Here is a 23,836-nt window from a genome sequence, read left to right as displayed (position 1 = left end):
GTTCAGGCAATATTAGGTTGCACCTCTTAAAACATGTCAGGCTTTGTGGTGAAAATTAAAGAATGGAAAAATGATGAAATGTAACATTTTGCTTAAGGCTTTTTCACATTCAAGCTGTTAGAGAAGGGAGAGAAGATGAGACCGATGGAAACACATTTGACAACTTTTATCATACCGGGTTTATTTTTCATGTACAGCCCCATTTTTCCTCCTTAAACAGCTCAATGCAGTTTACGGTGATAAGTGGTATGTCTTGGGTGGCAACTTCGGTTTTCAGATCAACCAGTTGTCTTACGAGTAAAGCGAAGCAGACGTGAGAAACAAAATATTTTTACAGCACAATCTTGGGGGATTTAATATATCATTATTTCAACCCAACTTTCCATGTGAATCCATTCACAAGAGGCTGTGTACAAAGACCAGAAATCCCCCTTGCCTTCACTCTTTGTGTCTTGGGGTGAGAGATTCTTACATGATATGACAAATGTAGTGAATTTCACGGTGAACAAGGAAATGTGTTTGTCATTTTTGTCAAGGAGGATGAAAGAGATCTTGAATGAAACACTAATAGAAGACACTCCACAGTGGAAGCGTACGTTCCTACTCAAAAATAACCCACTGGTGATTCCAAAAAAAAAAAAAAAAAAAAGTCAGCAGAGGATAAATGAGTCTGCTGCATGATAAACTATGCTATGTGGCTATTGAGCCTTACGTGACTTCAGCTAAAGGTTTTAGCCCTTCGGGACTTTGTGATGGATGGTAAACAATCCCAAACCATTCTGAAGTTTGTATGAATGAGGTAATAGCAGCGAGACAGGAAAATGGACTGTGCCAGGAAGTCTCATGTCAGCATTTTCAACTGTCCATAAGAACAAAAGAGAATGAAAAAAATCATCTTACTGCGTGAATCTATAAGCTATACTTTATTGTGCGGTTGTGTGTGTGAAATTTCTATCAACGCCAGTCAGGACAGGACAGGGTGTGGGCAGGAGTCACCCCCTCCACCCTACTCCAGCCCCTCCTCCCAGCCTTCTCTGCCTAGGAAAGGGCAGGACGGGTGGGGCTGGCAGAGCTGTGAGGGCCCCCATACCTCATAAGGGCATGACACAAGCACTGACTGCATACATCCGGGGAGTGAAGTCTTTGTCATAACACAGCTCTCCGCAAAATAAAATAAACACACGAGAGGGAGAAAGGCGGGGGGTTGGGGAGAGATAAGGACAGGGTGGGAGCCAGGAAGAGCAGGTAAGAGGGAAAAGTGGAAAAGAGGGCGAAAAGTTGTGAAAGACAAAGAAAGGGAGTGCTGGAGGAAGGTGGTGCAGGAAACAAAGCGACAAGCCCCCCCAAGTTGATTACTATTGAGTAAGCCCCGAGTCCATTAGCCTAAATAACATCCAGGTGCTGCTGTGGCTATGGTGGCTTTTTTCACTGGGGTGTAAACGACCTGCTTCTTTTCATGCTCCAACACGGGAGGCCGGGAAACAGGCCAGACAAGCGCCATGTCTCCTTGGGCTATTCCTCTCTCCTTCTCCCCTCCATCACCTGAGTCCCATCAGGAGTCCCGCTGCTCCTCGAAACATGTTCTGTTCATCTGCCGCCTTTGACATCACCCGAAAACATTGTTGCTCTCTGATCTGTGTGTGTGTTTGTGTGTGTGTGTTTGTTGAATGTGGGTGTCTCCTCTCTCCTCGGGTGAGACCTCCCTCCATTAACCGTTACAGTTCCCTTCCCACAACTGAGCCGGGGGGCCCCTGAGCTCACACTAAACATGCTTTCTTCTTCGTGAGTTTAATGAGGAATAGGAGAAAGAGAGGGAGAAAGAATGTTTGGCAGAAAAAAAAGGTGAAGGGATTTTTCAAAACAGCCGCAGAGGATTTATTTGACAGAGGGAGAAAGGAGAGAGAAAAGGAAAGTCAAGAGACGTTCTGGATGTGTAGACAAATATGTGCGCATGGAGCCGCATTACACCCATGTTACCTCTCATTACCTCCAGATAAGCAACAGTACACCACAGCTGGCTGCTGTCTCTCAGTAATGACCACTACACTACAAATTAGTGGCTGTAGCCGAGCCAGTCTCTTTGGTTATTAGCCCTGGACTCTGCATCCCAGTCTGGGACTGTGTTTCAAAACTGGGAGTGTTTGTCATCACATCCCATTTCAGGCCGCTAATCATTCAGGCCCCTTTAATTCTTATTCTCAGAGTTGTGGAGTTAAAGTAACTGGATTAAAGTAACCTAGTTATCAAACATAATAACTGCAATCTTTTAGCTACAGAGTCTGAATCACATTTAAGTGAAAAGGGCTTCTCTGCACATATCCCAGCAATGTGCAGCTGAATCAGGTGCTACTCAACAGCTAACTTAATTTTTTTGTCAAGTGCACTTTTACAAGCAATGTGACTTAGTGATATTAGTGCTAAGTAGACAACTACACACACATTTACATATATAACAGCAGATGCATATAGAACAGGACAGGACCCAAGTGCTAAGGGAGCAGTGTGGCCTGTATGCATACATGTATAATATACAGATATAACTCTATACATTCAGTATTATCAAAAGCGTAATGGTAACTGTGTTGTTGTTGCAGTGTATATAACAACAGACAGTTACTACAGCACAGACATTTGGCAGATACAGATGGGTGACAAATGAAAAGAAAGCCAACATGAAGTGTCTTAGTGATGTTTTGGGCCAACATGAGCCTCCAGAGCAGCTTCAGTGCTGCTTGTTATAGATTTTCCAAGTATCTGAACTCTACTGGAAGCAAGAACGCTATTTTTATAAAAGATATTCCCTCATTCTGTGTTTTATGGTAGTGGTAGAGAGCACTGTCGAACACAACACTCCAAAAATCTCCCATAGGTGTTCAACTGGGTTGAGATTTTGATGACTGCGAAGGCTTTAGCATATGATTCACATTATTCTTGTACTCGTCAAACCCTTCAGTGCTCTGTATGGAAGCATCTGCACGCATTGTTTCTACATTCATTTATTCAGGTTTTTCCTTTACCCCTCAACATACATTTTTTCCCTCTTGTACTCCAACTCCTTCCCCTCAAGTAGCTCTAAGGTTGGAAAAATCATCTAATTCCTCACTGTTTGACTGTGTCATATATATTCAGTTTCAGCTCATTCCAGCTTTTCGTTGAAGCTTCGTGATGTTTACACAAGAATGCACCGTTCCATCAAATAGATTTTTCTAGATGTCTTGTGCATCATTTTATACATATTTCCCCAAAATTCATCCTGACATAATTGGCATGTTTGAACACTTTGTGATCTCCATTAGAATTTAAAATTAAAGTTGTGTACGTTTGAATGACGTTTGGCTGCACTGCATAAGTTTGTAAGTTTGTAAGTTTGTAATGTCCAACCCGCCTGTGGGTCTGAGAGGTTTTCATATGTCACCAGTTTGAATGTACAGTTCACACATTTTATGCTGTATAGGCGACACTGTTGACCTTACATGATGATGCTTCTCTGTATAATTTAAAGTGAGTATTAAGTCATGTTTAACACACATGGATAAAATGTCTCTTTCAACACTTTACCTACTTTGTCCTAAATTATGACCTAAGATGTTTTAGCCTTTCTTTTTGTGTTTTTTAAACAGATAAAGAATCGTAGATAAAATCAACCTCTTCACTAATAATGCACACAAATGTACACATACATCCTATCTTACTTTTCATCATAGCACAGAACCTTCACTTGAACAATTGGTCTACAAAGTACAAGACAGACAATTGACAGCAAATAGATGACTCCTCTATACTCTGCATGAGGCTTTGCATGTATGCTCAGGTGACTGTACTCGGTATGGAGGCGCTCAATCGCTCCAGCCTTCACCACTGCCCTCATGTCTCCAGTATTCCTTTCTGGGGTATGTATTTTCATGCATGTCAAAACAAGAATTTCAATCCTTGCAGGTAATGATCCTGCGAGCCTCCTCTCCTTCTCACAGCAATATTTGTACTGCTAGCTGCTGCTTTGTGTCCTCTATTTACCCCTATTGCTTTGAGCTGCACTTCACCTCTGGTTCGCCCTTTCTTGTAAAACAGTTTGCGTTGTGGTGCAGGCTCTGTGTCAACTCCCCGTGAGGATGTCTGTGAAACATTCACTCAGCGGGGATACAAGCAGTTACAGGAGGCTGCATTGGGGACAAACCAGGCAGAAAATCCACTCATCCTTGGGGTGACCATTAGATGTGGTATGTTGACATGATATGGGACTGGGTGACGTTTGAGGTGAGGAGGCCTCGACCGAAGATTCAGCTCACAGTCTTGAAGATTTCAACCTTAAAACACCATGACAAGGGAACAAAGCCGAAGCTCTGATCCTTAAGCTACATAATGACTGGGTGCATGTCATCCATAGGGACTGATCTCACTTATGTTCGCAGTGTTTAGGTCTGTGATCCTCATGCTCTCAACTGCTCTCTATAGTAGTGCTGAGTACAATATCAAGCATTGTTGAAGGAGTGTCTGGAATCTTTCCAGCTTCATTATCGCTACTATGCAGACACAAGAAGAAGGGTGTAGCTAGATTTGTGAGCACACTGAGTGAAATGTGCACATCGAACAGGTGAAAGTAAAGTACATATGTGTGTCCATACCATATGTGTGTGCTTATGTTTGTGTTTGTACATGCTCATTGTTTGAGTTGTACGTTTATGTAAGGTATTTAACGAAACCTCCAAGAGGAAAAGCCATTTCAGCGCTGAATAAATGTTATTTATGGCTAGTTTGACAGATACTCATACAGGAACTGTGCACACGGAAGCCAGCGCCAAGTACTTGGCATAAACATACCAAGAGGATAAATCCTAGTTCAAAAAGCTGCTTAACATTGCAGTGAGAGAGGATTTTTCTTTTGCAGAGATATTGAGAAACATAGTTTGGAATATTTCAAGGAACTCTGAATGTTCGCTCTAACAAAAGGTTTGTGAATGAGCAGTTTGTTGAAGACATGCAGTAATGGAAAAAGTAGACAGAAGGATTTCAAAACTAAGAACAAATTCAGTATGTACAGAAATATCAGAGGTGACAATGAGCACCCCTGAACCAAAATCTCCCCAGCTCTCACTGCCATCCTGCTGCCTATGAGGCAATGAGAGTAAACCCACTGATTCAGTGGAAAGCATGTATTGACAGGTCAGAAATGATTGCATATCAACTTTTGCCAAAACCAAGAGTCACTACTGGCATGACAATATTACCCCAGGGACAGGACTGAATACCAGATGATCATTATATTATGTGATTAATTTCCTTCTGCGTCCTTTTTATTGTAGCGTTTACGTCATATGCTCAGTGTCATGCTTCTCATACAACATAATTGGAGGTTTTGAGAAGTGTTCTCACAGAGCTGATTACTTTCACAGTGCAAGATTTCAACATAAATGCAACTGAATAGCGAGTTGGTTGTGCTCATGTTTAGGCAGGTGTCACACCTACAGTGTTATGCAAACGGCTTTTTAAATTAATAGAAATTTTTCAACTTGTCAGTTACTGATAATAATGTTAAGAGCCCTCATCTTGGAGTGAGGTCACTGTGACTGTACACTAAAATGCTATTGGCTGTCTTTGCCCCCTGTCTGCCCTGTTCTGCTGCACTCTGGTCTGCCGCAATACTGTACATTTGTATTACCCCACTTTATTATACTTTATTATGTTTGATTTGCACAGTAAAACACACAGTTCCCATGGCAATGGAGAGGCTCTACAGTGAAAGCCTTATTTGTTTGCCGGATGGTTTCAGTGGTTCACTGCTTTGGGTTGGACTCACATGTTTGGAGGATTTGATGAGCGAACAGCAAATGTTCACTGCGTTTTGGAAATGGTCCATTTCTGACCCAATTCTCCGCTCTACAGTGTAAGCTAAAATGGCATATTAAAAACAACATATTGTAGCTGGTGTGGCAGGGTCATTGGAGACAAATGGAAAAAAAAAGAAGTGTGTGACATTTTTGCGTTCACTGAGTGCATTCCATTTAATTTCCGAGATGCTAAATTCCCCAGCCTTGAGCACATAGCAATGATAGGTACTGTAATATACTGATGCATGTTCTGAGTACCACGCAGCCCATAATTAAGGCCATATGTGCCATTGTGCACTGGATATTGAAAAAAAAATGCAGAACAACAATTCAAGGTATCAGATCTGATGCCCAAAATTACAGTACATTCAAAAATCCAACATAGGTGACCAGCAGATTCCTCATGGGAGTTTTTTTTTGTCATTACAGTCATTGAAAATGCATCATCCTGTTTAACTGCTCCGAAGAAATACATCATTAGCTGGAGGTTCTCGACCAAACTACAGGGCATTTTTACAGTGGGATTGGCTGAATAAATCAGCTCTCTTGGAGTTCTCAAACTAAGTAGGTTTTACTTCACCTCTTTGATCTCGGTGGAGCACCTGCATCCGATGTCTCAGGGAAAATCCTTTAAAAAGTCAGAGGCATGTTTATGTGGCTGCCACAGAGACCTGCTTTCTCATCACTTTATTATCAAGTCTTTTAACTCTGTCTGTAAGAAACCAGACTGAAGCTCCTGAGTATGAGCATGAGGAAATACCTAAAGACATAATAATCATTAAATGATTAAACCGGGAAAGCGGGCACTGAGTCATCTCATGTGTATTTGGCGTAAGTGTTCCACGGCTACAACTCTCAGGAGGCACCTGTGTTCCATCATGATGCCATTAGAGTCTAAAAAGATCACGTCCAGGATCCTGCTCAAACATCCTGTTTCTCCTGACTGTGTGTGTGTGTGGAGGGAGTTTGGGGGACAGTGGGGTGGGAGTCCACAGTCCATGTGTACTGTATATGTGTGCAGGAGAAAGGGAGGGGGGGGAGGGGGTTACTCAGCTAAGTTGTTTTGTTTTAATCAGTTTCGCCTGTAATCACACTACTCAAAGTTGGCAGGCGATGAGACTGGAGATGGGCCCGATGCGGGTAAAATGACTTCCTGTCTCTCGCTCTCCCTCTCCCTCTCTCACTCTCCATGGGCTGACTCATAGCTGGGGAGCGGCCGTGCATGTGAGTGTGAAGACGAGGGGAAGTGAGCTCACTGGTGGGCCGACTTGGCCCTCTTGGGGCCAAATCACTGCCCGCTAATTAACCACAGAGTGGCCCCTTCCCAACAGCACCCAGCAGGGAGTCCGCTCACCACAGCCACAGAGCTAACAGTCTCGGCAGTGGCTACAATATGCAACTGTGCAGTAATTTCATGCTTTCACTGTATGAGTGTGTGGCAGATAACACTGTTCACAAGTGTTGATCCTCTCATTCAGTCACTCGCCAATCTAAAATGTATCTGGCATCTCCACTCGACACTTTGAGTGACATCAGTTGTTTTCTTTGAGACCTAAATGATCTGGCTGTGGACCTGGGACCCTGTTGCCCATGTTGCCATGACAGTGTGTACCCTGTGTTGTGTAATGTGTTCCAGATGGATAGGTAAAGCCAAACATACTACATTACACCAGCGTCTGGTAGAATAATCTCCTGCCACCTCCAAACTGCTTTACTTGGATAAAGAAAGGAAGTGATGATCACGATTTACAACAATCTGCTTTGATTTCTGGAAATCTAGACCACCACCTTGTCTTGGCTGGCTGTGACTTATAAACTGGCAAGGTTGTTCAGTCTGTGGCTTGAAGCTAATAGGCTGAAGACCAGCCAAGCCCACCCACACCTGACAATCCAGAGTAATATCCAATAAAAAGGGAGGCATTAAGCGAACAGGGATTTGCTTTTTGATTTTTACTCACTCTTGAAAAGTCAGGGTAACTATTTAACAACTCGCAGCCGAGTTTGAGGGATATTTTTGCTCTAACAATAGTAAACAATCTATGGCGGTCTGGCTCACAAGGGGAAGCAAAATGCTGATCAACAGATAGTTTCCAGGAGAATAAAGCCAACAAGGGCTCAAACATGATTAATGTGGTCAAGTAAATAGAATCATCTTCTTTTTTCATAGATCTTCTGGGGTGGGACAAGACCTTGAATAAACTCTCGTCAAGACTGATCCTGTTTACCAGCATTACAGCAGTACAGTTACTGTACAAAAAAGGAGCAAAGGATGTTTTCTGTTTGCTTTTTTTTTTTTTTTTTTATGTACGAAGGCTACAAGTATTTTAAAACAGGTCAACGCAAGTTGAGAGGCAGTTCAGAGGAGGTAGTTTGGCATGTAGCCACAGAAATCAAATATACATCATCTTATACTAAAACCATAAAGTGGGACTATGAAAAACAGGAAATTTCTCAGACTGATATTTTAATATTGATACATGCTTTAATAAAGATAAATATACATAAAATGTATAATAATGTCTCTATGGTCCATTTTGAGCTCCCTCTGTGCACTCATCATTGTGTAACTATCTGTTACAACATGCGACACCGCTTGAGAAATAACTAATATTGAGGGCCGTATGACAACCATTGACGGGAAGCACATTAAAGCTTTGCATCATGGGATGTGTCATCATTTGAGCAGTTGGCATGGCACTATGTTGATGTAATATGGCAGTCATTATCTTCCACAGTCCCTGCCAAAGGAGGAATACCCTCTCAAATGTCAAGTCAGATCAGCTCTGTGGAAAACCGCACTGACTACGAGAGCCAATTTGTCACATTCGCTGCATGTGGCACCACACCAGTAACATTCATTATTGCCCTGATTGGCCCTTATTAGGAGAGCAATAAAAATGAACAGACTCCCTACAATCCCACTAATCATACAGATATTGCATTTTAGTTTCATTATCAAATTCAATTGTTGGCCAGAGGATTATTTCCATTTTTGGCCTGCACCGCAATGACTTTCACTTTCTGAATAAGGGAGCAAACGCGCTTTAATTGCCAAGACAAATAAATGTACATGAATTTATCTTGGCACTATTAGTGCAGACTCAGATGGACAATATACAGAGTTATATACAGAACATACTGACAGACATACAGTAGAACAAGGACAACAGGACCTCACATACTGTGTACAGGGATATGGAAGACATACTACGCACCACATTCTACATAAACAGTATATATATATATATATATATATATATATATATATATATATATATATATATATATATATATATATATATATATTCATATATATACACAGTGCTTAAAAATAATATTATACAGATAACCGCCTGCACTGAAGTTTGTTTTTAATTTGAATGCAAATGGCATGACTTCCTTCCATGTGTGCAGTATTCATAAAACCCCCTGCTACTCAAAACATTCTGTACATTGTTTTCTTTAACATAAAGACATTATCCCTCTGCCATATGGATACTTTTTCAGTTTGCAAACCAAAACTGCTCTCAAGTTGTCATCTTTGTGTTTTAAACAATTTCATATTTCAGTGTTCTGCTTTGCTCACATGCAAAAACAGTGTAAGAGTTTTTGTGTGTGTGTGTGTGTGTGTGTGTGTGTGTGTTTTCACGGCGATGGGTGCTGATGATTATGCTGTGTCGGACTGAGTAATGCTATATAATGCATAGACATGTGAGAATATAGCTAGTCTCTTATATCCAGAGGGCAGGGATGGGATCACTCTCAGACGCATCCGGAACATACCTTTCTGTTGTGATTGGGCTGAGATTAAACTTCTGAGGCTACAAACACAAATGTGGACCACATATGAATTAATGCAAACTACAACCATATGAAGCTGATGGCAGACAAATGAAAGAAAGAGAAAATAGACAATGACTGCAAGGTCTATTGTAATTAGAAGCAGTGGGCTTGCTGGAAATACCCCACTGAATTGATGAGATTGATTTTGTCTCTGTCTGCACACACACATGTATAAGTACACACTTCTGCATGTGCAGACGTACACGCACACACTTACATGTGCATGCACAGAGCTCTGGAGGATTTACTTTTCCTGGCATGACTACCATACTAATACTTTTATACACTGAAGTGAAAAAAAGCTTGTAGTCAGGCTCTTTTGCCAATAACTGTTGCAATACTTCTCTCATGCAGAGTGAAAATTTGGGGTTGGGAATATGAATCCACAGTGTTACAGATATACACTTAAGTAGGCAAGCCAAAAGTTTTCTGCAAAACCACGTCTCCATTTCTGGTCTTATTTAACTCACTGAGCAGCTTTAAGCATTGATACATATTTTGTGGAAAAGTATAACACAATTGGATCATTTTTCGGGACAAACTGCTTGAATGAATTGAAACTATGATCACTTGTGTCTCTCCTGTGAATATTTTGGAGGCAGCCTGTGCTCAGTCTCCTACAGTGAGACCAAAAGGACTGTAACTCCTTCTGTAACATACATATCTAAATCATCTCAACTGCGGAAAATTTTCTTTACTGAGATAAGGAAAGGTAGGATTATGGGAAAGCAGAGCAGGAGTTGTAAGTAAAGTGTGTTTCTGAGGCAGACCTCAGCCTTTATTTGCCTTCAAAAAATAATAAACCGTAAGCATTGCCGGGAAAAATTTGGCCCTATTATATCTCACTCTATCCAAACATGGCAGCAGGCTGAAAAATTGGGAAATTGGGATGTGAATTGGCATACACATATACCCATTTTCAAAAATAAGTTACTTTGTTTAGGGCGTAAACCAGGGCTATTCAATTACAAATTCAATTGGGCCAGATTTTAAAAGCAGGAAATGTAGAAGGGCTAAACAATGTCAGCAGCCTATTTAAAAACCTGTTTATTAGCTTTTTGATAATGACAATTTTTTAACAAATGCAAATGAATGTAGTAAAAACTAGCAATGTCTATTGTTTCACTTTTGAAATAAAAAAATATTTTTGGTCACATATCTGAATATCACAAAGTGCAGAAACAGAATAAAAAAGAGCTAACATTATCAATACACAGAATTATATCAATCATAACAAGTGGCAGTAACCAATAACACACTCTATCTCTCTCTACCAGTATCTCCATGTATGTCCAAGTGCTTGTTTTTGCTACTGAGCAATTTTTGCAACAATAGGAAGCCTGTCAGTGGCAAAAACAAGCACTTTTAGTGGACGTACATGGAGATACTGGTAGAGAGAGATAGAGTGTGTTATTGGTTACCGTTACTGCCACTTGTTATGATTGATATAATTCTGTGTATTTATAATGTTAGCTCTTTTTTATTCTGTTTCTGCACTTTGTGATATGTCTGGTTCAGATATGTGACCAAAAATATTTTTCTATTTCAAAAATGAAACAATAAACATTGCTATTTTTTACTACATCCATTTGCCATCCATTTGTTTGTTTAAAATTTGTCATCACCAAAAGCTAAAAAAAAAAGTTTTTTAAATAGGCTGTTAAAAATCTCTGGCCCATCTACATTTCCTGGTTTTAAAATCTGTCCCAATTGAATATGTAATTGAATATCCCTGCTCTACAGCTTGAACCAGCGGTGTGAAGGGAAATACAATTGGCACTGGAGAAAGTTAAATTAAGTTACATAAGCCAGGTTGTGAAATAACATCTGTATACAAATGATTATACTATTACCAAGATATGGTCTGCAGTGTTTTCTTGTGGCAGTTTTTGACATTTATAACTGATGTTTCATTTATTTATTTATTGCCGTTTATATGATTTTTATTTATTTATTTTTTTTTTTATTTTATTTATTTATTTTTCAGTCTTGTTGTTTTTGGGTTGTCTTACCCACGTGCCATCCAGGGTGGGGGAAGGGAGGGAAACTTTACAGACTGGAGGGGCCCTTTGTCAGGCAGTTGATGAATATCATAATATACATAGATAAACAAAGCACCATGTTTGTATGCTTATGTTAAAATGATCCATGTCCAGTATTACAGATGTATGTAGAGGCTGATGGTTTGCTGTTATATTCAACCTAGCCTCCAGTACTTAACAATAAAAACTTGATCACAAAAAAAAATAAAATAATAATAAACCAAGTCATTTTTATAAAGAACACACTCTTCTTGCTCAGGTTTGTACATACAGCTAAGCTTTCAGTCTGCTTTCAATATTGTTCCACAGCAGCTGGCAAGCTACAACACACACCTGGGTAAACACACTTTGCTCTAGCTCTTGTCCTGTCCGCTCTCTTTATAACAGATGAAGATCAGTGGCTGTTGTAGGGGCCTTCGTTTGTCTTCATTCAGACACAGGGCTCGGCTCCAACCGCAGATCAATCTCACTTCAATGGCACTGTCCATCTAGACACCAGAGGGACGCCACTGCGAAAGGCCCACCCAAAATCCCTCCAAATCCTCCTGGTGCAGAGCAAGCAGGACTCACAGCAATGCGCATTACCTCAGGAGGCTGACATAGCCCAGCCCCTCCGCTCTGGACTGGAGGGCCCGTTTACAACCAGAACTTTGATTGTATCAGCTCTGATGATGTCAGCCTGCTCTGCTGCTAACAGCTTTTTGCCACTCTCTCCCAATTCCGCCTCTCACTCTCTATGTCAACTCTGCCAGCAGATTAATCCATGGCTCCCCACCACACACTCATCACTTGCTCTGCAACAGGCACAACCTCAAACTGCCAAGAGCAGGATATAAGCTATTAATGTCTCACCTAGATGAAATTTACATTGTGTAAGCTGCCCAACATCCCTGTTTGGTTCAGCAATTTATTTCACAGTATTGAAAAGGCCTGCTCCTGCACTGACCTTCCCTCAATTGCAGCATGGGCATCCAGATGCTGGTGACTTAACCCCTCGCCTGTAAAACAAGAGTAAGAAAAACACCCTGGTTATGATGACTATAATGGTCTCGTTCTCAGAGGGAGCAGAGGCTTGGCTGAGGCTTTGTGTGACTACAGTGGGCCAGCGGGTATTAGCGGTTACTGTAAAGTTTTTTTGGGGGCCATTTAGTTTGGTATCAGACCAGTACGCCTACACTGACCCTTCCTTCTCTGTCGCACCCCTTGTGGTCCCCCCTGCTGTTCCCCCTCAGAGTGGGGAACTCCATGTTAGGGGTTTGTAGATCTCACCGTTATTTATTTATGAGTGTTTAAATGCCACAGCACCCTGGCAGGGACTTTAATGGAGGTGAGACACTCCCATGTTGCACTACTCCCCTCAGTAAAGTTTTACAGCGTCCCACCACACTCTCCAGAGAGTCCAGGGGAAAGTGACGCCATAGCCTAAGAAAATACTCTGTACTTATGCCTGGGCTGACACTGGTGTAGCTGAGTTGGGGGCTGTTAGGTATCTTGAAACTGTGAAAGCGTGCTTTTTGATATTGCTTTTCTTTCAAGCAGCTCCGAATGCTGCCGCAGTCAGATATCACACCTTAAAAGCAAAAGTAAGCTGCTAAAATGCAGTCAAAACAAAGGATTGCACCCCCTTTTGATAGCAATTATCACAACGTAATGTCACTCGTGTAAAGTCGCTCCCTAAACTTGTGCTAATCAGCCCAGCAAGCCAGTTGTATCTGTCAGGCTTCACCACCACTGCAGCTAATGGATCCACACTTTATCACATTGATTCTCCATGTAAAGCCGTCCCCCTGTCAACCCACCCACCTTTCCCCCTTTCCTCATATGGTCTTGATGAGATCCAGACCCAGTGTGGAAGCATATTAAAGTGGCCCAACAGTGTCAGCAGGAGAGCTAAATGGAAGGTAGTGAAATCTTTTGAACCTCTGTTACATTATAACAGTTCTAAACACATCCAGCTGGGTCCAAAGTTCAGGGAAGACATAAAAGCACCGTTGCATGTTACCTTGGAGGATGATAATAGCCGAGCACCACTAAAACTACTAAGACAGTCCACAATCAAAGGGCCCAGAGGAAGGACTCCCCGCACTTCTTACTGGCTGCTAATGGTCTGTGTGTGTCAGAGACAACTGATCTGACAGTCGTTATATCTCCTATAACACACACTCCGTGCATTGTAAAGAGAGGGAACTTTTTCGGTGTTAGTGATTAAACTCCATTAACTTTGGGTTAATTAAAATACAAAAGACTTAGAGGAGCAGTAATTACCCTGTACCAGCCTGGTAGGTCACCCTTAAAGCAAGTTACAGCACACTGATCTTGATGGGAGGCTTGTTGTATCGTGACTTCATGGCTGCCAGACGTCTTTGCAGACTTGTTTTACAGGAGTTGGACTGCTGACATTGACAATATTGCTGATTCTGTCTATATTACGGAGGAGAGGAGCAACAGAGCTGGACAGATATAGTAGAGCAGGGCCAGACAGTATACACTGTGTGTGTGTGTGTGTGTGTGTGTGTGTGTGTGTGTGTGTGTGTGTGTGTGTGTGTGTGTGTGTGTGTGTGTGGGCTCCTCTGTGGCGTTTCAACCACACACGATAAATATGAGCTTGTGGCGAGGCCGTGGTGCCCCAGGAATGCTCACATGTGGTCGAGCGGCTCTCACCACCATTGACAAGAGAGTTAGATGGCTTTTGGTCATCAAGATTCCTGGTGGGGAGAGCTACATAGGAGGCCATTTGACTTCAAGACTTGAGGCCGTGGTTGCCGATGCCAGTTTCCTTTCTGGCTCAAGTCTCTTACTGAAGCGTGTTATTTGTTTACTCCAAACTCTGACGAAGAAACCAATCACACTATTGTTTACTGGCTGACTGATCTCGGTCAAGGCCAAAAATGCACTTAATCACCAGTTACCAGCATCTGAAACAAACATGGAATGACATGGCAGACAGCAACATTTCCCAGATCAAGTGTAATTCTATGAACGTCTTTTCAGATTTATTTATACAACTCCGAAATGCTCTCACAGAATCCACGAGGCTGAAGTTAGCTCTTACATAGCTATCTTGGCCCGAAATGTAGGATTTAAGCAAAAAATGAACAAGTAAGGAAATTTTGGAATCTGAGTGAGATGCCAAACAAAATATGAGCCCTGATAAGATCAGTCAAAGCAGTAAGAGCATTAATCAATAAGACATTCAAACCCAGAACCAGCTAGACTCACCACGCCAGCTATCTGTAGACACTCCTCAGTAGTTTGCTGGTATTTTGATGTAACTGGACAGGACATGACCTGTCCCTCCCAAGCCATAAATGGATTGAACATGTCCAAACCCATCTACTCCATCAAACCAGCCAAGCCAGACAATACTAACAATATGTACAATGTGCGAATTGATGCACAGCAGAAATTGTTTCATAGCTGTCGTCCTTCAAAAAAAGAGAAACATTCATCCTGATTGATGTTGTAGTGATTGTGCCGTCTGTTATTTTAATATCAATGGTCTAGAGAGATAAAGACAAAGTAATTTGTTACCCTCAGCAATTGTGCCAAAAGATTTATGTGGATCTATTATTCATACTGTAAGCGGACATTTTCAAAATGATGCCTGCTCCTTAAATAGCTATTTGAATCAGAGCTCATAAATAATACACCGACTGGAATTTGAAAATTGCTCCACAGTGTTTCACAAGCAGCAACAAGAAAATAATTACCAACTAATTGAGTCACTTATGCTGTGTTCAAGCTATTAAACCCGTTTCTACCGAACTGCAATACTTTAAGGAAGGAGTCAATGTAAATCATGAGACTATGAAACGCTCTCTCCTTCCACACATCCGTCATCGGAGACCAATCTGTTGTCTCCTATAACTTCATGGCTGACAAGGGTCATTCGCCTGAGGCCGCGACAGAGACTATATCCCCTCTCTGGACAGATGCAGTGGCATAAGGGGGGCCCGGATGCCCCCCTCTCCTCCTGCTGACCTCTCCCTCTCTTCCAGAGTCTGAGAAAGGGTCCCGAGGTTGAGAAGGTCCTGGGGACTGGACACATTGCGGCATTAATTACACACTCAGTTACCATTGAGCCTAATGTTTGGCCTCCCCCCCTGGGGTTAACTCCTTCCTGACAAGCGGGGAAAGTAATGGGGCCTCCGTGGCTCGTTTGCCAGCAGTCAGCCAAGACAGCTCCTCTATGTCCTCTTCCGCGCCCCTGTTCTCGCTGACTGACAGCAGCTAAATGCTTCAGTCCTGCGTCGCTGTGCACGGGGATCACACACACACAGGGAGGAGGAGACGGAGATAATGGGAGGTGTGAGGCGGTGGGTGACAGGCGGGGACACTTCATCCCATCAAAGGCTTTTGCTGGTTGTCTTGTGCAAACAAAGAGGCTTTTTTGGAGCGTTATCTATCAGAGGCTTCTCCTGCTGACATCCTTACTGCACTCGTCACTGTGATTGGCTGAGGAGACAGAGAAAGAAGAAAGAGAGCGTGCAGCGACAGGATATCCCCCCAGTTAACAGCAAAGTAAACACAGTAGAAAGAGAGAGAAGGAAGTCTACCTCTGTCACACAGACTCGAGGTGAGCTGCTCGCAGATGTCCTTCGATGTATAAAAGATTACTTCCCCTGAACTTTGGCAGGGCTCGTGTTCTTCTCCAAAGCGCTGCTGGCTACAACTATAATCACAAGTGTCTCTGCCTATTGCTGAAGTAATCCGATTTCTGTTGACAGGGGCTGTAGTCGGTAATCTGATAGGAGAGTACTTACAATATCAAGGCTTGTGTTTCGTTTGATTAATTCATAGCCTACAGGATCTGTGAGATAGAGGGAGAGCGCAGCATGAGATCATGACCCTGGAATCCTAAACAATAACCATCTGTGGTGAACCGTGTTGAGCTCGATCCGACTCTCGCTTTTTCCTCTCTCACTTCCTTTTACTCTTCCCTTGTTCTGTCTTGCAAGCTAACACATTAAAACCCACACACACTCACACACCTGCAACAGCAGTTTTGCATGTACAACCAACCAGCCATGTACTAAAAATATGTCGTGACATGCACACTGTTGAAAATAGCATGCTTCTGGGCCTGAGGCACATATCACCATAACACCTGAGCTAAAACAGAACCTCCCTGAAACTCCTGTGTACACAGTCCTCTGCCTGAATCATCCTACAAGCAAAGTCAAGGACAAAAATGGTCCTGATTCACTTTTCCTTTTAGAATATCATCTAATTTAACAGTTACTTAAGTATAATCAGCTTGGCAGCAGTGGTTTACCCTGCGAGCTATTAGTGTTAACAGCAAAGAAAAATAATCCCAGTCCCATGTCGGATTTAATGAATGCGCTCACTGTACTGGGAAAATGTTTCTACATTCTACAAGCTTGAATCTGACATTTTAAAAGAAAGATGGTCTGAATTAGGCGTTTGAAGAATTTCTCTTCTTTGCTCCACACAAAGAAAAACAACATCTCTGTAAATGTCAGAGTTCCTCCAGCATCTCCTTCATTGTTGAGAAAAAGTGACGTGGTTTGTTCTCTTTCAGCTGGTTGCCACAGGGCCGAGAATGATATATGAAGTGTTACTTTGCGGACTATTTTTAACTTTTCCGAACTAATGTTCAGACGTCCCATCTGGACAGGGTTAGGGGCAAGGCAGTACAAGTTCTTTGCCATTAGTTACAGTAACAGACACCGTGATCTCTCCTCGAAGGTCAGAAAACAAACATTTTACTTGTTTATGTGCCATGGCAGGATGAGCACAGCTCGGTTAACAATTTTCAAGAGGTGACGCATGACTGTTTAATAAGCTTGGTCAAAGTTATGTTAAATGTAGAAGATAGTTTCAAAAGCCACAAACAGCACTTTCTGTCCATAAAAATGTAGTGGAGCTTCAGCAAGCCAAGACTGTCTGTTAGATTATCAGCTGAGAATATACCATATTGTGTTTATGTCCAAGAAACAGTACATCTGGCTGTGCGACAGGTCTGCCAAAATGTGTCACACTTACATGCTTAATGCTATAACTTAATATTTGAGCCAGGGATTTTGTATTTACAGTATGTAAACTGTATGCCAATGAATTATCATCAAAAATAAGTAGACAAGGATTAATTATACTTTATAGCAGTTTCAAAATGTAGCGCCCTTTTTAATAAAACAGTAGAAAAGAGAATGACACGGTTCAGAGAAGGATTAGGGTCAATGTATAAAGTCAATGTTTACACCATTAGGGACAAGAGTATTCAAGGGATACACCCAGCATGTTTTTCTGTTTAACAGTAACACATTTGGTGATTACTCCACATCTTGGCAAAATAATTCTGTTTGCGCAGGAATGAGATGGCTTGGTCAGTATTAATGTCGTGATGTCAAAGGCCAGGTGACATTTTTACATGGAGCTGTTGTATGTCTTTAGAGCACACTTCCGTTTGCCTACATGGTAATTGTTACATGGTCGTACAGTAATATAAATGATATGGTCAGTGTAGCTTGAAGCAGGGTTTAGATGGTATGGAGAGGAAAGTTTGAATGGACCGGGAGGTGACTACATTTTTGCTCAAGAAGAAATACACTAGGATCACCATAGATGGATAATGCAGATTATAAAATGTGCCACTGTTTGTGCAGAATAGTCTTTTTTACATAAAGGAACATTTTTTTTACATAGATACCTTTAAGTTAAGTCTTAGTCCCGTAGTCCTTATATATTTTCCCAAAAGCAAGATTTTCTACACTGAATATCTCTGAATTTGGCTGCCATAAGCGCATTGTCAGTGAAATCAGAGGGATCTTTTTGTGTGTATATGTTAAGGTTATTTCACTAGACAGGGGTGACAACTGGGCTGTTGTCCTCCATGGCTTTAATAAATATTGTAGCTCAGTGAATAAAATGTAATTTTTGCTAATAATAACGAAAATATGTTTTTTGACTGATAAGAATTAATATTTTGATGTCCAGAGACTGAATTGGAAAAGCAATGAAAGACCATAATTGATCAACAGTAATATACCTTCTACAAGCCTCTGGTACAGTTAATATTTGACAAAAAGAGATTAAATGAGAAATCAAGCGTCTTTTTCTCTCCCAAGCACCTCACATACAGGTTTCTAAAATTATGTGACCTTCAGCTGGCGTCCAAAAGCTTTGCGTTGGCCTTTGACTGAACAGGATGAATGACCCATAAAGGATGGCCTTTACATAGAGGGACTGTCCGGCTATCAGCTTGGGATCTCCAAATGTTTATGCTTTAAGGGGTGTGTCAGGATGAGAGTGCATGGCGGAGATTCCTTGAGAGAAAGGGAGGTACACCCTGCCTTATGGCAAGAGTTGAATGCATATGTCAAGTGAAGATACACTGCTGAACAATGCAGCAGCAACACCGGCTCTAATGAAAAATGTCCTCCTGTCTGCAGCTGGAGCAGAAGTGGCCCCTCAGAACTGCTCTAATACACTAGATTTCCATTCTGTTTTTTTTGTTTCCAGACTAACCACAAAGTCCACAAATAACTCTATATTGCACGTAATGCATTTTATCAGCACAATATTCTCACTTCATACCTCTATTTTTGACTTTATAGTGAGAAAGGGTGTTCCCTTGATTATGGTTATACAGCGAACAATAACTGGAGTTAAGTTTCCCTCTGTGCCCTTTGAGTCTCAAATACCGTGTCCACCGCAGAGAAAGCCTTAGGTTTTCAATTACACTCTCAAAGTGGTCCCTGATCGCTCCCCCTGACACAGGTGGTGGGATGTAGTATGTGGAGGGGCAAACCTGGTGTTCCATTTAAGAAATATGTGGGAAAAACTCACTCTGAGCCCTATTTGTTTGGAATGTTTTATGGTTACAGATGTGACTCATACTGCACCAACGTCACTCCAAACTAACAATGTCTCTGCTCCTCTAAACCACTAATTACAGCAGCTAAGCTCCGCGTCAGAAGTAGGACTAATTAACATGTAGCATAACCAGTTGGCTGTCATTATACTGCGCTTCACACATTATATTGTAAATATAGAACTTGATGCAAAGGCTGGTGCTTATTTTCACGATGTGTCTGAAGTGTAAAGGCTTTACAGTATCTCAAATGTTGAGACAATTAATAAATAGTTTTCAATTTTTCTTTTTCTGTCCCCTTGTGGTTGGCACTTGCCCGGGTGGCCCCACATTACTTTGGGGGGTCTCAGGGTACACAATATTATAATGTCCCACCCACCCTTCTCTCGCTCCAAACTCATCTGTATTACATGTGTTATTTAGGGGTGCAGCGAGCCACCAAAGTAGAATACGAACCTCCCTCTCAAGGAGCTTTGTGTTGAGTAGAAAAAGAGTAAGAGACACAGAGAGAGAGAGAGAGCATTGTGTCTGGACTCCTAAACCAGAGAACCATGCTGCTCCACCAGGGGACTCTGAAGGGGAAGCCCACACAGCAGGAACAACAGTGCAGTACAGCGTGATGGGAAAACATCCACGGATTGATTTTCATCAGTTATAACAGACACCCAGAAAAAAAAAAAGAAGAAAAACACTGACATGCATATCATGCTTAAATCTGGCTGGCTTCCTTTGCGATATGTCATGTGTAAAGCTATATCCTGTGGTTCTGCCTGGTGGTCAGGCTGAGTGTCTGTGGGGGCCCCCCAAGTCCCTCACCAAGACTTGAAGCAGACTACACACTTTACCTTGGACAAGCAAAGGTCAGTGGACAGAGAAGGGATCGTCCCTTTGGCTGAGACATCATTTCCGCACTTGAAGCCTTGATCTACTTTTCACAACATGAGGGAATGTGTGAAGTTATGGCTCACTACCAATTTTGTGGTGAAATCTTCTTTTTTTGTCAACATTTGAATATCCTCCTTCACATGCAGATAAGATTTTAATCCAAAGATATATATGTGTGATCAAGAATAAACCCATAAATGTAACACTTTTGTCCAAATGAACAGCATATCGTATAAAAACAGAGAAAACTGCCTCAGAAACTGACCCCTTAAATGGCAGCGGCGCCCTTTGACCCCTTCCATCCTGACACAGGAACACACTTCTAGATGCACACAGAAACGCTCACTTCTTAGTCTCGTTAGTAATTAGGATTCATTAGAAATTGGAAATTTAATTAGTGGTTTAAGTTTGTCATCGGCGAGCATTTCCTCTGTTTGGAAGCCAATTGCACAGCCAATGTGGTGTCTTGACGCCTGTTAGCAAAAAGGAGTTTGAAATGGAAATGCTGCTATGGCCATCCTCCACACCCTTCTGTCATTTGTCTAAACCAAACCCGCCCAGAAATAAAATTACTCAAATGCAAGGGGATTTTCTTTTCTTTTTTTTTTTTTACCTTTTCTCTTATACTCTTGTACTTCTTTTTTGCAAGTGGAAAAGCAGCACGCTTTGCGGAATTCAGTCGCCCACGCACTCTGTCAGGACACTTAATTCCAATTAGATATTTTTCTTTGCTTTCTTGTTCTAGCCTGTCTGGGCCTCCTGCTTTTATCCCTCCCTCTGCCCTCCCCGCTAACTCCCTCACTGTTGAACTCTCCCCTCCTCTCTCCCGTTTCCTCGCTCGTGTCCTCATTCTCTCAATCTCTATCACAATATGTAGTTTTGTGGACCACAGTTCCACTGCTTTGCTTTTATGTGTTCTCTCATACGCAGATTTCTCACAGCCAGACATCCTGTGGCCGATTTTAAACTTTGACACTGTCACACACAACACATCAGGGCTGTAAAACACTGTGGCAAAAACTATTACCGCAGACAAAGCCAAACTGTGTCTATAATGATAAAGCAGGGATTTAGAGGTAGCTTTAGAAGTTTGCAAACCGCCTTTGTTTTGCTCCTAGGGAATGAATATTTATTAACCTATGGATCCATTTGATTACAGTGTAAGGTCAGCACCGTGCTGTGAAGGTCCTCCTACGCATTCACTAATAATAGCCCAGCCATGAAGTACATACAATACATTTCACCCAGAGCGCAGTAGCCACATGTAATTCTTCATCCAAATTACTGTAATTAAAACATTCCACAATCCTTTATGTGTTATTTCTTCCTTTATGTGCTGTTATTTCTTGTCTCTGCTTTCTTTTCATTCAACAAATCAAATAGAGGCTCTTAGTGTCACGTATTTGCATTCTGTTTTTGGAAATACTTGCACAGTCTAGCGACATGAATATTTATGCTGACTCATACAGACTACACACAGCCTTATGACAGTCCAAAAACAGGAAAGCAAAATCCCTCTGTGTTATTATTAGCTTAAGACAGAAAGTCAGTCACATTTCAGCAGAGACGAGAGGGTTAGTTCCCTGAAAGGCTATCGCTGCTAATGCCGAATCCATTTCTCTTTTGTTGCAGGCCCTGGACAGATGATTTAGAGTGCATCTCTTCAGCCTAAATTGCTTCCAAGCAGGGGGTTCCTCTGCAGCGTCCAGCCCATCACTTCACAACTGAGGCCTCAAGTTTCTGCTCCATGTTGCATGGAAGTTTCCAAGAGCCAAGCTATTGTATGTGTCAGCCACATTTATCATGTAGTTGTAGAATTCTGGAAACTTCTGTGTTACAGTTGGCAATTTCACGACTAACCAATAGAAAATAGAATAACGACAAAATCTAGTAGATGTATCTTTTGGAGATGGAGAGCTTGCAATTGAATTTGTTATTGAGCTGGCAAGGTTGTGTTTCTTACTATGCAATTGCCTGATGGTGAGCTAAATTAATTTCTATTGGAAAAGCTGAGCACTTCTGGTCAAACACCATCAATTAATCATGTTTCTGGATGGGATTATGTTACTGATGGGCCAGCTGAGGTAGTGAGCTCTGATTAGGACTGATACTCTGGGGACAGATTAGTTCTGAAAATGCATGAGGGTAAAGGTATATTTACGCTTGTTCATCCTCCAGCTTCAGCTCTACATACAGACTGCCAAATAGCTGGTCTTGAGCAATAGCAGCTACGTCGTGCTGTAGGTACCGTGCACCGCCTTCAGCTATGAAAACTACTTACTGCTCACTCGGGGCCAAACCATTCATCGCAGGGAAAAGAGGGATGGATGAAAACATACCCCCTGGTCAAGGAGAGAATACATTCAGTAAGTCAAAAAATCATCAGATTGCCTCCAAACACAAAACACATCCAGCTCATCCGGAAGATAAAATCTAATGTCGTGCATAGACTGAATGTAGATAGCAGATGGACCTACAGATGGACCTCTATTATGAACTTTCCAGATGACAAGATTTAACATACAGATTCAAAACTCTCATTTTCCCTGTAAAGCAACCTATGTTTAGTGAAATTGCATTTGGAAGATGCATGTATGATATCAAACAAATTAATTTAATCCAAGAACATTCATAACAAACATATGCAGGGAAACTTGAACTAGAAATTAAAGTAACCTGTGCAAATTTTTTTTTTTCAGCGTGTTAAAAAGAAAAGAAAATTCATAACAAACTAGAACTAGGAACGATTAAATAAAAATGTCCTCCTGCAGCTCTTTATGTAAATAAATGAAGCTAAAAAGGAAATAAGAATGTTTCCAAGGTCTTCTAAGATGTCTTTCAGGATTTCGGAAGTGCCAGCAGGTGGGATTTTGACTATCATCTCATCTAAATGAGGAACACATGCCTTTATCCAACCATTAGTCTAAAGTTGTTTTTAAAAAATGCACCAAAGAAACTTGTCTCAATGCACTTCAAGGAACCGAGAGGAAATGTTGCATTGACAGACGTGTCATCAGAGAAAGTTGGGACCACACAGAATAATCCTTCATGGCTCTTCAAGGACAAAACCATGCGGGCAGGAAAGATCTACAACTGGAAGAGAAGCCTAGCCTTGCCCCCTGCCTTTTAAAAAGCACTCGCTCTCCTTGAGTGTCTCCAGAGTGGGACAGATGCAACAAGGCAAGGCGACCTCTTAGAAGGGTCAAGGAAAAACACAGGGACGCTTACGGGGGGTGAGTGTTGACCTTACTGGAGGCATCTATCATTCACTGAAGATGTTGGCACTTTACCAGACACACGAATACACATGCCCGAACATGCATAAAGAAATTACACACACACACACACTTGTCTATCCTCTTCATGACAGGAGATCTCTAATGAATGTGGCTCTCAGAAGACCCTTG

The 23,836-nt window shown here is 41.7% G+C and overlaps 1 long non-coding RNA gene across 2 annotated transcripts in view; it reads left to right on the top strand.

The window, feature by feature from the left end:
- LOC137196827 (uncharacterized) overlaps positions 1 to 23,836 on the top strand; it is a 170,027-nt gene that overhangs the window by 129,438 nt on the left and 16,753 nt on the right. Inside the window, exons 7-8 of one of the 2 annotated variants that reach the window (XR_010931325.1) lie at positions 22,062 to 22,210; positions 22,608 to 22,795. This is a non-coding gene — a long non-coding RNA (uncharacterized lncRNA). The remainder of the gene's footprint in view (positions 1 to 22,061; positions 22,211 to 22,607; positions 22,796 to 23,836) is intronic. The other variant, XR_010931326.1, reaches the window with a different exon arrangement.

Source organism: Thunnus thynnus, chromosome 14, assembly GCF_963924715.1.
Source record: "Thunnus thynnus chromosome 14, fThuThy2.1, whole genome shotgun sequence".
Classification (NCBI taxonomy): domain Eukaryota; kingdom Metazoa; phylum Chordata; class Actinopteri; order Scombriformes; family Scombridae; genus Thunnus; species Thunnus thynnus.
The sequence above is the reverse complement of the archived record's forward strand: the minus strand, read 5'-3'. Positions and strand labels throughout refer to the sequence as shown.